The following is an 11,431-nucleotide window of genomic DNA, read 5'->3' as shown; positions in this document are numbered from 1 at the left end:
GAAGTTACCTCCGAAACTTAAAGATCCTGGAAGCTTCACTATTCCGTGCACCATCGGAAACTTGTCGTTCGATAAGTTTTTATGTGATTTGGGAGCTAGCATCAATATGATGCCTCTGTCTGTCTTCAAGAAGTTGGATTTACCTGATCCAAAGCCTACTTATATGTCCTTGCAGTTGGCCGATCATTCAAATAAATATCCACGAGGCATTGTAGAGGATGTCTTGGTCAAGGTGGTCAAACTTATCTTTCCTGCTGACTTTGTAATTCTTGATTTCGAGGAGGATAAAAAGATTCACATAATCTTGGGAAGATCATTCTTGGCTACTGGACGAACCTTGATTGACGTGTAGAAGGGTGAGCTCACTATGCGTGTACTGGATTAGGATGTGACCTTTAATATTTTTAATGCCATGAAATTCCTTACTGATAATAAGGAGTTCTTAAAAGTGGAATTGTTTGATTCTGTGGTTACTTCAGAGCTTGATCAAATGCTAAGGTCTGATGCCTTAGAGAAAGCCTTGATGGGAAATTCAGATAGTGAAGATAATGAAGGTGATGAGCAGTTACAGTATTTGAATGCTTCTTCTTGGAAGCGAAGGCTGGATATGCCTTTTGAATCTCTTGGAATGTCAGAACTCAAAAATGCTGAGGGGCGTCTCAAGCCATTTATTAAGGAAGCTCTTACATTCGAGCTTAAACCTTTGTCTGAACACCTGAGGTATGCGGTTTTAGGTGATGCATCTACTTTACCTCTTATTATTGCATCTGACCTTTCAGGTAGTGATGAGGAAAAGCTCTTGAGAATTCTGAGAGAGTTCAAATAGGCAATTAGATGGACTATAGTAGATTTCAAGGGAATCTGCCCTTCCTATTGCATGCATAAAATTCTGCTAGAAGAAGGAAGCAAGCCGATTATTGAGCAACAGAGAAGGTTAAACCCAATCATGAAAGAGGTTGTAAAAAGGGAAATTCTCAAGTGGCTAGATGCAGGGATCATTTATCCAGTTTCTGACAGTTCTTGGGTGAGCCCAGTTCTGTGTGTGCCGAAGAAAGGAGGCATCACCATGGTTGCTGATGAAAAGAATGAGCTCATTCCTACTCGAATAGTCACGGGGTAGAGAGTTTGCATGGATTACAGGATGTTGAACAAGGCCACGAGGAAAGATCACTTCCATCTTCCTTTTGTTGATCAGATGTTTGACAGGTTGATTGGGCATGAGTACTATTGTCTTCTGGATGGCTATTCGGCTATAATCAAATTTGCATCGCTCTAGAAGATCAGGAAAGACTACCTTCACTTGTCTGTTTGGTAATTTTGCCTTCAGAAGAGTTTCTTTTGGGTTATGTGGTGCACCTGCCACATTTCAGAGATGCATGATGGATATCTTCTCTGACATGATTGGTCAGAATATAGAGGTGTTCATGGACGATTTTTCTATGTTCAGGAATTCTTTTGATGAGTGCTTGCAAAATCTTGGCGCAGTTCTTAAAAGGTGTGTTAAGACCTATCTAGTTCTCAACTGGGAGAAATGTCATTTTATGGTGCAACATGGCATCGTTCTTGGGTACAAGGTCTTTAGTAAAGGTCTTGAAGTGGAAAGAGCCAAGGTGGGGGTCATTGAAAACCTTCCTCCACCAATTTCTGTTAAGGGAGTCCGCTGCTTTCTTGGTCATGCGGGTTTATATCGGCAGTTCATCAAGGGTTTCTCTAAAATCTCTAAATCATTGTGCAATCAATTAGAGAAGGATGTCTCGTTCAAGTTTAATGATGAGTGTCTAGCTGCTTTCGAGAGCTTAAAGAAGAGCTTGATCATGGCACCTGTCATAAATGCACCTGATTGGAATGAGCCTTTTAAAATGATGTGCGATGCGAGTGACTATGCAGTTAGAGCAGTTCTTGGGCAAAGGAAGATCAATGTATTTCATATGGTTTACTATACTAGTAAGACCCTCAATGGTGCTCAACTGAACTACACTACTACTGAGAAGGAACTCTTAGCCATTGTCTACGGTTTTGAGAAGTTTTAATCTTATTTGCTTGGGATGCAGGTGTTAGGGCGGAAAACACGCACTAATAATACACGCAAGTATATGCGTTCACAAGTAATATAGAATACTTTCTAGTTCATTCCCACAGAGACTCAGACTAATTATGTTCAATTACACTTAATTACCAATGTATAATTACTTCTCAATGTCAAGACAATAACACTTAGATTTGATTAACTAATTATTCATTACTATTAACTACGAGAAGTAAGCACTTAATTGGCACTTGAATTAACAATATTAAACACACATGAGATCACAACTTCATTACTACTTCCTTCAACAGTTATTGTTATCACCCTTAGCACGTAACGGTGATGACATTAATCGAACAACACGAAACTGATAAAAGCCAACTTTCGCTGTTCTAATACCATTCTACCAATCATCCACAATTAAGACAGAAGTTGAATAGGCATCAATTATGTTGAGACCATATATATCTACAGAATTTGACAACATAACGATTTAAGCACAAGTTATTCCTTTTGATTACACAGGGCAAGTAAAACGGTTAGAGTTACCTACTAATCATGCATGCACATACATGAACCTATGCTAGCATGGCAAGTTGTAAACCTCAAGATCCACTGTCTCTTCACAAGAGATTAACACCCTATCTTATATGTTCGCGACGCACATAAGACGAATAAGTACAACCAATACTAGATATCATACAATCATCACACACTAAGGTATTAAACAACTAACTAAAGAATTCCATAGTAAATCCGTTACGACCCCATGATCATGATTAGCCCATGATAGAACTCATCGTCACCATGGGTTCATATGAAAACCTGATAATAACACATGAGAATAACTAAATAAACTACTTATATTAAACCAGAGTACGTCACAAGAGTAAATAGGTTCAAAGTAAAGAAAAATAGCATCCAATGAAACAACGAAATAAAGAATCACAAGAAACTATGCTTCCTCTTCATTGTGATATGCTAAAACGGTCTTCTTCCTTATCTCCTCGCTCCTCGATTGATACTACGATTCAACCCCCACGTGAAACATCTCTGAAAACTACTTATATAGGAGTCCCACAAAACCCAGCTATCTCAGAAGTTGGAAGCTCAACAGAATTAGGAGTCTAAAATTAATTATTTTATTTTACGTCCCTGAGCGGCCGCTCAGCAATTCTGAGCAGGCGCTCAGCTTCCTGAGCGGTCGCTCAGCAGAGCTGAGTGGGCGCTCAGACCCCTTCTGGAAAATACTTTGTTTTTGCTCCCGTTCTTTGCTGCATTCTGCTCCTAACTTCCTACTCGCAATGCCAAACACATGCCAAGGCTTATTCTTGATGAAATCTCTCCACAAATGCAAGTAATACCTTGAAATGCACAAACACTAGAAAAAATGCATCAAATACACAAAATACTTGATTTCAAGACATCAATTCAAGCTATTATAAAACGTTCTAAGTGGTATAAAATGCCACTTATCACACCCCTAAACTTAAATCGATGCTTTTCCTCAAGCGTCACAGACTCAAAAACAAAACAAAAACATGCATGAATGCAATATATATGAAATGCAGCGATCCCCCTTACTACGACCAAACCAACCAACTCACGACATCTCAACAAATACAAGTAGGCGAATAAAGATCAATCATATCATGCAGACTAACATACAGCCAGAAACATGGTGTGTGCGGATGCTTAAAAGATATGCTTTGAAACCAGATCAATTATCATAACTCGACTATCCTCAAAGTAATCTCATGATTATATGAAGAATAAATTTTAGGCAAAAAATGACTTATAACACTTCAAGATTACTGGAGGTTATTACGGAATCATGTTTATTATTTAACACACAAACAAATGCTTATTTGATCGTGCAATAAGTGAGGTCCACAAAAGACTTATACAATGGCATCCATTTAGCGAGCGTTAGGTTAGCGGATCCCAGACTATAAAAGCCTTAAGTCACTAGGCACAAAGTCCCCTAAGAACTTAATAACTCAAATACCAAAGAGGCCACTCGTGATCAATTATGCATTAACTCTTTATTATATTTTCTTCTTTTTTTTCTTTTTTTTCTTTTTTTTTCTTTTTTTTTTCAAATTTCTGAGCAAGTGCGTTTCGCTCCATCTTGCTCAACCCTAGACTACTCGCATAAAAATATGAGCCGGCTACTAGCCATTTGACGCCTAGCCACAATTAGCAATGAATTCCAATTTTTACTCCAATTTTTTCTATTCATGCCTTTTATCACTAAGAACCTATTATAAATTCTAAGCATAATCAATAGATTAACCTTGAAAACCATCAAACCATACCAACAATCTAGTCCTTAAGCATTCTCTAAGACTTAGTGAAATTACAACTGTTTCTAGCATGCACGTCAACCTACAAGACTCAAAATCACTTTAACTTTATCATTACACTCGCCTCAACATCACAAATCAATTAGTAAAGCAACGCAAAAGGGATCATGGTATATGCATGAGCTAAATGGCATGTTAAATAAAGCTATAATAATAAAAAAAACTATATGGCAAAAATATGCAATTATATGAACTAAACTATCATAAATATGCAACTATATGATACACACACAAAATATTCCTTAAGTACCACCCCCAAATTTAAAATCTTCACTATCCCCGGTGAAGGTAGTAGAAAGGAACACAGGGTATACCTACTCGGAGAGATCGTCATCATCACCCTCAGAGGGTGGAGTATCAGGAGGCGGATATGCAGAGTCCTCAGCAAAAATGGGCCACTGGATGTCAGCTTCAAGGCCTCTAAAAGCAGTCCCAAGTGCAAGGGTGAGCTCCTGAGCAAACCTGCTCTGCGTCTCGTACATAGCATCCATCCTCCTTGACAGCCTCCTATACTGGGCATCAGCCATCCCAGCACCCTCCTGAGCTCTAGAAGAGCCCGCCTCATCACGCCCCGATCTTGCCATTGTAGCACCGCGTGTTGGACGCCCTCCTGGAAGACGATAACCCAGCCCATGCTCCTCGGGCTCTCCACCAGTCCACTCCTGCATCACATTCAGAGTCCCAGAATCAATAGGAGCGGCCGGCAGCTGCAACTGCTCGTGAGAAGGCCACTGAACTCCCACTGCTCGGCAAAGCTTTGTAACAGTAGATGCATAAGGGATGTTCATGTGCTTTGCTCCCCTCAAAAACTTCAGAATTCCTTGGTAGATGAACTCACCAAGGACCACATAGTACTCCTCATTCAAAATACCCCATAACAACTGTGCTCGCTCAACTATAATCTCATGTGCATGTGAATTAGGCAGAATATTAGCACAAATAAAGGCATTCCATGCACGGGCATACCTATTCATCGTAATCGCCGGAAAATGACGATACTCGTTAGTCCCAGTCTTGAACATCCAAACCGTGCCCGGCCTATAGAGAGTAGCATAAATCAAATCCAAGTCAAAGTTTTCAGTAGTCTTCTCGTTCCAATTCTCTTCTGTGGGCTTCCTTTGTCGCTGCCCAATCACACGGTGAATCGCCTCAGGATGATAATCCACCGTCATCCCACGCATAACAGAAAACCCATTCTTTTCAGCCTTCGCGTTTGCATAGAACTCGTGAACCACGCTCATCGGAACAGCCTCCGGTGACTCACAGAAAGCAATCCAATCCTTTTCAGCGATCATCGACAACAACTCACCATCCCTCCCCGATGGTAAGAATCCCCTGTCCTTCAAAATCGTCTTACCCAGAAGCCTAGTATACTCCTCCTCAGCAGCCCTATCAAACAAACGAGGTCTCGCAGCAGTACCCCTCGAAGAATCAGCTGTAGGAACAGTGCTGCTGCTATCAATAGTCCTTGATCTCTTGGGTGCCATTGAAACTGAAAAAAAACGCTTAAGAATTGTGTTTTTGAATATGGGAGAGAGTTTAAGGTTTGAAAATATATGGGGGAGTATATGGAATAGTTGTATATATATAGGGTAAAGATTAGGGTTAAAATTTGACTAGGAGTGGGGTTGAGGGTTAAAAACGTGGGTAATGGGAAAATAATTCGTGGGTAGTGGGTTTGTGTTTGTATTTTTGTATTTTTTGATTTTTTTGGATTTTTATAAAGCTTAAAAAATTTCAGGCAGTCGGACCCAGAGCGGTCGCTCAGCAAAGCTGAGCGGGCGCTAAAATTTGACTAGGAGTGGGGTTGAGGGTTAAAAATGTGTGTAATGGGAAAATAATTCGTGGGTAGTGGGTTTGTGTTTGTGTTTTTGTATTTTCTGATTTTTTTGGATTTTTATAAAGCTTAAAAAATTTCAGGCAGTCGGGCCCTGAGCGGGCGCTCAGCAGAGCTGAGCGGGCGCTCAGGGACCTTCTAGAAAAAAAATTCTTGGCCTGGTTTTTCAGATTTTTTTGTGGTTTTGGATAGGTTACGAACTTCTAAGGGTTCCTATAACAACAAATCTTGGGTTGCTCCCCAAGAAGCGCTTCTTTTTCGTCATTAGCTTGACGTATGGTACCTCGCTCAAGTTGACAATAAAACGGCACTAACCACTTCCCGATTTGTCGTGTCCCCATAGTAATGATTCAAACACTGACCATTAACCTTGAATGCTTGGCCCGGATCATTCTCAAAAATCTCCACCGCTCCATGTGGAAACACAGTTTTGACAATAAAAGGTCCAGACCACCTTGATTTCAACTTTCTCGGAAAAAGTCAGAGACGAGAGTTGAATAAGAGAACTTGCTGCCCCGGTACAAATGACTTAGGATATAGCTTCCTGTCGTGCCACCTTTTCACTTTTTCCTTGTACATTTTGTTGTTCTCGTACGCTTGGAGTCGAAATTCATCAAGTTCATTTACCTAAAGCATTAGCTTCTTTCAAGCTGCATCTAGATCAAGGTTCAACTTCTTCAATGCCCAATAGGCCTTATGCTCAAGCTCCACAGGTAAATGACATCCCTTACCATAAACAAGTTGAAACGGGGACATCCCAAGTGGAGTCTTGTATGCTGTTCTGTAAGCCCAAACAGCTTCATCGAGCTTTAAAGGCCAATACTTCCTTGGCGGATAAACAACTTTCTCTAGAATGCACTTAATCTCTCTATTAGACACTTCTGCTTGACCATTCGTTTGAGGATGATAGGCAGTAGCAACACGATGATTCACATTATAGCGCTGCATCATCGAAGTGAACTTACGGTATCAGAAATGTGACCCCTCATTACTTATGATTACTCGTGGCGATCCAAACCTTGTGAAAATCTGCTTATGAAGAAAATTCAACAATAACTTTGCATCATTCGTCGGTAGAGCCTTGACTTCTACCCATTTTGAGACATAATCGACTACCAGCAAGATGTACTGATTATTGCAGGATGAGACAAATGGTCCCATGAAATCGATTCCCCAAACATCAAAGACCTCGACTTCAAGCATCATATTTAACGACATCTCATCCTTCCTCGTAAGATTCCCCACTCTTTGGCAACGATCATACCTTAAAACGAACTGATGAACATCCTTAAACAAAGTAGGGTAGAAAAAACCTGCTTGCAGAATACGAGATGTCGTCTTCTCACCACCATAATGTCCACCATAAACTGTGGAGTGGTAGTCTCGTAATATCCCCTCCGTCTCACAGAATGGGATACATCTCCTAATGATCTGGTCAGCTCCCTGTCTAAACAAATATGGTTCATCCCACATATACCACTTCACCTCATGCAGAAACTTCTTCTTTTGAGCTGCATTCATATTAGGAGGCATTATATTGCTGACAAGATAGTTCACAATATCTGCGAACCATGGCTCTTCCTCCTGAATTGCGAACAACTGCACATCCAGAAAAGATTCGCTGATCAATGTCTTATCATGTGAAGTAGCATCGGGATTCTCCAATCTAGAGAGATGGTCAGGTACTTGATTCTCAGTACCTTTTCGATACTTGATCTCTAACTCAAATTTCTGTAGCAAGAGCACCCAATGAATAAGTCTAGGCTTCGAATCCTTCTTGGAAACCAAATAGCGAATGGCCGCATGATCAGTGAACACTGTAACCTTTGTTCCAAGCAAATAAGATCGAAATTTTTTGAAACCAAAGACTATAGCCAAGAGTTCCTTCTCAGTAGTAGTGTAGTTCATTTGAGCTCCATTTAGAGTCTTACTAGTATAGTAGACCACATGAAAGAGATTATTCTTGCGCTGCCCAAGAACTGTGCCCACCACATAATCACTCGCATCACACATCATCTCAAAAGGCTCTGTCCAATTAGGTGCCGTAATAACTGGTGCAGTTATCAAACTCTTCTTGAGAGTCTCGAATACCGTCAAGCATTCATCATCGAATTTGAAAGGCACATCTTTCTCGAGCAAGTTGCACAACGGCTTTGATATCTTCGAGAAGTCCTTGATGAAACACCGATAAAAACCCGCATGACCAAGAAAACTACGGATTCCATTCACAGAAATAGGTGGTGGAAGATTTTCAATGACTTCCACCTTGGCTTTGTCTACCTCGAGACCCTTGCTAGATACCTTATGCCCAAGAATAATGCCTTCACGCACCATAAAGTGGCATTTTTCCCAATTTAGCACCAGATTAGTTTCTACACACTTTTGAGCACCGCACGAAGATTATTCAAACATTCATCATACGAATGTCCAAACACGGAGAAGTCATCCATGAACACCTCGACATTATTTCCAATCATATCAGAGAATATAGCCATCATACATCTCTAAAAAGTGGCCGGTGTGCCACATAAGCTGAACGAAACTCTACGAAAAGCAAACGTGCCAAATGGACAAGTGAAGGTAGTCTTTTCTTGATCCTCTGGTGCAATACATATCTGATTATACCTCGAATAGCCATCCAGAAGACAATAATACTCATGACCAGCCAACCTGTCACACATCTGATTAATAAATGGAAGAGGGAAGTGATCCTTCCTTGTGGCCTTATTCAACTTTCTGTAGTCCATGCATACCCTCCATCCTGTGACTGTTCGAGTGGGAATGAGCTCGTTCTTCTCATTTGCTACCACATTAATACCTCCTTTCTTAGGTACACATTGCATGGAGCTCATCCAAGAACTGTCAGAAATAGGATATATGATTCCTGCGTCCAGCCACTTCAGAATTTCTTTCTTCACCACTTCTTTCATGATAGGATTTAGTCTTCGCTGTTGCTTAATAGTCGGCTTACTACCTTCCTCTAGCAGAATTTTATGCATGCAATACGAAGGGATGATCCCTTTGATGTCTGCTATAGTCCATCCGATAGCCGATTTGAATTCTCGCAAGATCCTTAAGAGCTTGTCCTCCTCACTACCTGAAAGGTCAGATGCAATAATAACATGTAAAGTAGATGCATCACCTAAAAAAGCAAACCTCAAGTGTTCAGGCAATGGTTTAAGCTCCAAGGTAGGTGCTTCCTCAATAGATGGTTTGAGCTTTCCTTCAGCATTTTTGAGGTCAGAAGTACCAAGAGATTCAAACGACATGTCTAGCTTTCGCCTCCAAGGAGAAGCATTTAGATATTGTAGTTGCTCATTGCCATCCTCATCATCATTGTCAAAGTCCCCCACTAATTCTTTCTCTAATGCATCAGACATTAGCGTGTGATCAAGTTTTGAAGTAACCGCAGAATCAATCAAATCCACCTTTAAGCACTCCTCATCTTCTGTAGGGAATTTCATCACTTTGAACACGTTGAATGTCACATCCTGATCATGCACCCTCATAGTAAGTTCACCTTTCTGCACATCTATCAAGGTACGGCCTGTAGCCAAGAAGGGTCTCCCCAAGATTATAGAAATCTTCTTATCTTCCTTGAAATCAAGAATAACAAAGTCTGCAGGAAACAAGAGCTTATCCACCTTTACCAGCACATCCTCCACTATGCCTCGTGGGTATGTAATAGAACGATCAGCCAATTGTAGAGACATGTAGGTGGGCTTTGGATCAGGCTAATTCAACTTTTTGAAGATAGACAATGGCATCAGATTGATGCTTGCTCCCAAATCACACAGGCACTTGTCAAAAGACAACTTTCCAATGGTACAAGGAATGGTGAAGCTACCTGGATCTTTAAGCTTTGGAGGTAATTTTTGTTGCAGAACAACACTGCACTCTTCCGTTAGAGCGACGGTCTCAAGGTCATCCAGTTTCACCTTCCTTGAAAGAATACTCTTCATAAATTTCGCATAACTAGGCATTTGCTCCAGAGCCTCAGTGAAAAGTATGTTAATGTGAAGTTTCTTGAACACCTCCAGAAACTTACCGAATTGCTTATCCAGCTTTTGTTGTTGCAATCTCTTAGGGAAAGGTGGTGGAGGATAGAGATGTTTCTCCCCTGTATTACCCTCAGGCAGAGTGTGTTCAACAGTAGTCTTCCTTGGTTCCACCGCTTTCTCCTTTTGCTTAGCTTCTTCATCACCAACTTCAGCTTCTCCGTCTTTTACTTTTTCAGCATCATCAACTTTTCCAGACCTTAAGGTAATAGCCTTGACTTGCTCTTGAGTTTCCTTTCTGCCTGGCACTTCAGTATCACTGGAAAGTATGCCAGGTTGACGATTGAGCACTGCATTGGATATTTGACCGATTTGATTTTCCAAGGTCTTGACAGAAATAGCTTGACTTTTGCACAACAGCTTAAGTCCCTCAAAATTAGCACTAGAAGGTGGAGCAGCACCTCCTTGTTGAGGATATGATTGCCTTGGAGCATACTGCTGTGGTTGCTGGAATCCAGGTGGATTGAACTATTTACTTACGCCTTGTTCATATGGTTGCTGAATAGCATTCTGATTATTACTCCAGTTGAAATTTGGATGATTTCTGTTGTTAGGATGATTAGTAGCTGGCACAGGCTGCTGCGGTCGCTGATAATTATTCACATACTGAACAGATTTATTAACAAGAGAACACTGATCCATAGCATAAGAACCTGCACAAAGCTCGCAGACCATATCTATCTGATTGACTCCATAGGTGGCTAAAGAATCGACCTTCATAGACAGCGCTTGGAGCTGCGCTGCAATAGCTGTAGCTGCATCAACTTCCAGAATACCTGCTACCTTCCCAGGCATCATCCTTTGAGTTGGGTTTTGATGCTCATTTGCAGCCATAGTCTCAATAAGATTATAAGCCTCAGTATAGCTTTTGGCCCACAAGGCGCCTCCAGCTGCTGCATCGAGCATGGGCCGAGATTGGGCCCCCAAACCATTATAGAACCCAGTGATCACCATCCAATCAGGCATACCATGATGTGGACACTTTCTCAACATCTACTTGTAGTGCTCTCAAGCTTCACACAAGGATTCTGTAGGTTCCTGCGCAAACTGAGTAAGAGCACTCCTCATAGCCGCAGTCTTCGCCATTGGATAGAACTTCAGCAGAAAGTTTTGCGCAAGATCTTGCCAAGTAGTGATGGACCCA

This window comes from Apium graveolens, chromosome 9 (assembly GCF_009905375.1).
Source record: "Apium graveolens cultivar Ventura chromosome 9, ASM990537v1, whole genome shotgun sequence".
Taxonomy (NCBI): Eukaryota; Viridiplantae; Streptophyta; class Magnoliopsida; order Apiales; family Apiaceae; genus Apium; species Apium graveolens.
The sequence above is the reverse complement of the archived record's forward strand: the minus strand, read 5'-3'. Positions refer to the sequence as shown.